This window comes from Orbicella faveolata, unplaced genomic scaffold (assembly GCF_042242905.1).
Source record: "Orbicella faveolata isolate gen_17 unplaced genomic scaffold, um_ofav_v1 contig_1, whole genome shotgun sequence".
In the NCBI taxonomy this organism is placed as follows: Eukaryota; Metazoa; Cnidaria; class Anthozoa; order Scleractinia; family Merulinidae; genus Orbicella; species Orbicella faveolata.
The window spans coordinates 8,982,501-8,987,500 of record NW_028301536.1 but is presented as its reverse complement, the minus strand read 5'-3'; the positions used below and the strand labels follow the sequence as shown (position 1 = coordinate 8,987,500).

General features: G+C 38.9%; 1 protein-coding gene and 1 pseudogene across 4 annotated transcripts in view; one reads left to right on the top strand and one right to left on the bottom strand.

Annotated features, from left to right (window-relative positions):
- The window catches only part of LOC110068958 (clathrin interactor 1-like), a 102,324-nt gene that overhangs the window by 33,667 nt on the left and 63,657 nt on the right, over positions 1 to 5,000 (bottom strand). The gene's annotated exons all lie outside the window — the stretch shown is intronic.
- On the top strand, positions 2,960 to 4,307 carry LOC149117954 (uncharacterized; annotated as a pseudogene).

Genomic DNA, 5,000 nt, shown 5'->3' with positions numbered 1-5,000 from the left:
TATGTCAGCCACGGAATGTGTTGACGTTGCAGCTTTCACTTTCACTACATGACAAATAAGATAGTGTTTACTTTGCAAGTTTATTTCACCAGAAGCGACGGTCATTAATTTATTTGTAATTTTGCAAGTATTTCTTGTGGTTTTAGGCAAATGAAGTAAATTCTTTGGCTGTTTCATTGCAGCGAGTTCATAGATTGGAAGGAAAATTAACTATTTGCAAGCCAAGCAAAGAACTTGTCTCAACATGCAAGGATTACGTCATTGGTAGGGAAATAACCACCGTACTAAAGATAGCCGTGGATAATGCAATTCTTGAACTATGTTTCTAAGAAAGAAAGCTGTTGTTAATAGTGTTCATATCTTCATGCCCATACATATCCCGAAGAAAGTTCCAGATTAAGACTATTACTTCATCGCACATTTCACAACGGCTACGACTGATGGTGCAATAATACAGTTTGTGTTGACCAAGTGAGGTGGTGTCTACAGTAATGAATCATCAAAGAATTCTTTGGAATGTGTACTGCCTTGTGACTGTAGTGCTAAGAAAACAGTTAAATTTTAAAAGCGCGGTTATAAGATCTAACAGATCTTCTTGTTTTGCTATGTAGTCCACTAGAAATATAATCTTTAACTCTAAAAATCAAATATGAGCAGAAAATTCAATGACAGAGAGGCAAGGATGGAAAAGCACTGCACACATTTGATGTTTACCATTGAAGTAGTTGCATACGAGTTCTAGATACACTTGCCCCTCTGCATTTCAACCAACACTTCAACTCATCGTTTTTTAACTGTTCAGCTTTCCTTCCCTTTAAAGATGCCCCAGGAACATCGTTCTCTGTTAAGATTGTTCAAAAAGGCTTCTTGTTGTTCGACTTATTGACATCTTTACAGTCATCTTTGCATGCTTCGTTTGCCGCCATTGTTCTTAAACTTCCCGGGAGTTTGACTACAACTACCAGAATGCAGTGTGTACATGACGTCATCATGCAAATGTGCTATAGTGCACTCTGCACTAAAAATAAGACTGTTCACAGCCCTCTATTTTCTCATGTTTATTTGATCATTGAACGCGTGGATAAAATCAGGAGACACTCCACTGGGTAGGGGGTGGGAACTAAGATAATTAGAGGGGCTGTAGGCATCTTTGGAAAAAAATGAATTTCCTGTTTCTCCAAAAATGGTAAATTCCCATTGTTTGAAAGGTGTCATCACCTTGACAACGGACAATTATGATTACATCCAGGTGTGTTTTGTGGCTTGCGCAGTTGTCATGACTGACATGTGCCATGATTTGTAATGGAGTGGTTGTTTTTAAAATAGAATCCTGTTGAGAGAAATTTCAACATTTCTTTGCTTTAAGGCTAAACAGAAAGAGGCTGCTGTTCTGTTGAAAGATGTTGCTGTAATTTTGCCAACTGGCTTGGGGGAAAGTCTGATGTGCTAACTCTGAGCAAAGGCAAAATAAATGCAAATGGTGCGAATGTTGTTGTTCTCATTGTTTCACCACTCAAAAATATCATGGAAGAACAAATAGAAGACAATGACAATGTGCTTCTACCCATGGAAGAAGCAAAATACAAGCTTGTTTTCGGAAAACAGCGGAAGACTTTATGTATGCAAAATTCCAAAACATGTTATAGAACAAAGATTCTCCGCTAAACAGTTGTGACCTTCCACGGGAAAATGTACACCAACGCTTTAACATTTAATGGCTCAAAGAGTTTGTAAATCATTAGAAAACTGTTAAAAGGGCTTGAGAAATAGTTAGAAGCGTTGGAATAATTGTTAGAATTACTTGCCCTCCCGCTAGACCCCTTAGAGAAACAGTTAAAAATGTTTATTCAGGTCGTTCGATCCGTTAAGAAAAGTCGTTTGAACTTTCCTTCTAAAACGTTCAAAGCGTTAGGAAAAGTCGTTAGAATTTACTTCCAAAATGTTTGAAACGCTAAATCCGTTTGCATTTCCTTCGAAGGTGTTTTGAACGGTTACGATAATTTATCAATGCAAAGTGATCACTCTGTATTAGTTTAACTGAAACGTTTCTTTAGATGATTCATGCATCTTCAACGTACAACTTCTCCTGAGGAGAGATTTATTCCAACATGAAAGCAAGCAAGCTGTACAATTTAGCTAGAGCGCAAAATTGTTTTCATAAGCTCACTGAAACCCAAACAGCTACCTGGTTATTAATTTTACTTGAACTTGCCTGTGAACCAAATAAACTGATTTCATGCAGCCTGTCCTGGTCCACGTAGATCTGTTGAACATGGCGAAAGATGTCGGACATAAACAAGTTACCATTGTTAAACAGTAAAATTCTTGAGTTTTGTATCCTCAATCAACACACCGGTAAGCTTTACAATAATTCCTCGCATTTTCTTTTTTTTTGGCATCCAAAAGTACCATGAAAGTATAAAAATTTTTGACTTCGAGCGAACACACATAAAACCACTCAACCCCAGGGCTCTCCGCATGATGTGTCATTATAGCAACCATTGCTTGTAGCTTGTTTTATCTTACAAGAAACTTGAAAAGCTCAAACATGATGTCGGAAGAAGAAGAATTTGGTATTGAACGCTGAGAAAGGGAAACGCAATTGGTTGAAAAAGTTAAAGAATTTCTCAAAGATGGCTGCAAATGTTCCTGAGGTCCAAAGGATGGTCCCTGCTCATCACAATTCACGGAGGAAGCTGTTATGTCACACTTGAAAAGCTGCCTCGAACTTTCGACCAGGGAACTTGACCTAGTTATCCTGGCAAACAATCAAGCTGTCACCCACGTCGAAAATGTTGGAGAGAAAAGGAGCAGAAGTCCTCGCTGTAATATCTTATTTCAATCTAAGTTTATTTACTGTGAAATGTTCCTTACCCTCTATGGTTTAAGCTACTCTCACTTTCGCCGGCTGAAGGAACATTACAAAAACAATGGCCTTTTGTCCAGAACACAAGGAAACACCAAGCGACTGCCTCTGAACACTCTCCTCATGCTATGGTGGAAGATGTGAAAGTTTTTCTTACATACTATCTAGAAGAGAACGCAATTTTGCTTCCTGGAGGGATTTCCAGGTACAAAGATGAGGACATTAAACTTCTATCTTGTCATGAAACAAAAATGGGTGTCTGGAGTGTTTTTGAAACCGCATGCAAAGCAGCTGGGAAGTAAGCAGTGTGCCACTCAAAGTTTGTTGAACTGTGGGGGCAGTTTTATCCAAATGTCGTGGTTGCGAAACCAATGAACCATCTTTGCGCAACTTGCCAGCAGAACACCATGAAACTGCTTCGAGCGGCAAATCTTCCTGATCATGAAAAATCAGATTATGTGCGAAAGCAACAGGAACATTTAAACCTTGTGTTAGCTGAGAGGAACGTGTACAGGGAAGCATGCAAGGAGGTGGAACACAATTTTAAAACCATCGAGGACACAATTGACTTACGTGAACCCCATGCACCATGTTCACTTATGCAGACAATACATTACTCCTTTGATTATGCACAACAAGTGCATAGTTATACCAAGCAATCTGATGCAGCCTGGCCCTATTTATTTTAAAGTGCCCCATAAATGTGGAATTTTTGGAGTGATCTATGAGGCCATCCCAAGGCAAGTCAACTATCTGATCAATGAAGCCGCATGTGTTGGCAAAGGCGCCAACTCAGCGATTAGCTACGTTTACCATCACTTTGCAAACCACGGTCTTGGAGAGATATGCACACATCTTCATGCAGACAATTGTTCCGAAGAATAAAAATAACTTCTTTATGTGGTACTTTGCACGGAGAGTAATTACAGAACTTCACCAAAATATCACCTACTCGTTTTTAATTGCTGGACATACAAAGTTTGTGCCTGATCGCTGCCTCGGGACGATCAAGAAATGCTACAAGGTTAACTTTATTTCCTCAATTTATGAGCTTGCTGTAATGGTCGAAACATTGAGTGACATTGGGGTGAACAAAGCCCAACAAGTAGGAACTCACGACAACAGGATCATTGTGCCAGTGTATGACTGGGCATCATTTCTCGCATGATACTTCAACAGACTCCCAAATATTAAGAAGTATCATCACTTCTGCTTCTTGAAGGATGAACTTGGAAAGATCTATTTTAAAGAAAGCAGTTCTTCCCGTGGACAGTCTTTCATGCTACTGACAGATCCGTCGATTGTCCCACAGCAAGGCATCCTTCCCAGTCAGATTAAACCAGAAGGCTTAAGTGTTGAGAGGAAAAGATACTTGTTCAATGAAATCAGGCAATTTTGTAAAAGTGGAACAGAAGATCTAGTGGCCCCGGCGCCAGTCTGAAAGACAGTATTTTTTCTTGTAAATCGAACTAGACAGTGTAGACAGTGTAAATTTTCATTTACAAACTTGTACCGAAGGTAGATAATTAGCTTTTACAGGAGTTGCTTTGTTGCTGAAGTGCAAGCAATCTTTAAAAGAGTACTACAAATTTCATGACACAGGCAAAACAATTCTTGATGAAAATATACTCAGAGGGAAGTAGTTAGAAGAGCAAAACAATAGCAATCCCTAACTGGCATAACCGGCCTTTTTCTCTGATTTTTTTTTTCTGAAAAAGCATAACACCTCTTTATACAACGAAAACAAGATGTGAAAGAAAAAGCTAGCACAGAAAAACTCGCTACACACGTCGCACAACCCTTTTTGAAATATGCTTGGAAAAAAGTTTTGCTACAGCAAAGCATTTGTCGGAAACTAATAATGATTTTTCGGAGTATGGCAACAATAGCAGGTGGCGGCCCCTGTTAATTGCAAAAGACAATAGTGGTTTTAATTGCGTTGTGGCAAACTCAAAACTTCGTATCCACTGCGTGTAGCATAACAAAAAACTGCGTAGTATACTGCTAGTGTGAAAAAACAACAAAGAAACTTGTCTTTCGCGTGTTCGGCATACAATTCAAAAAGAAAATTGCAATGCATTCATTAATAAAACATACGAGCGTGTTCTTTTCACAAAGCTCTAAATATTATGGC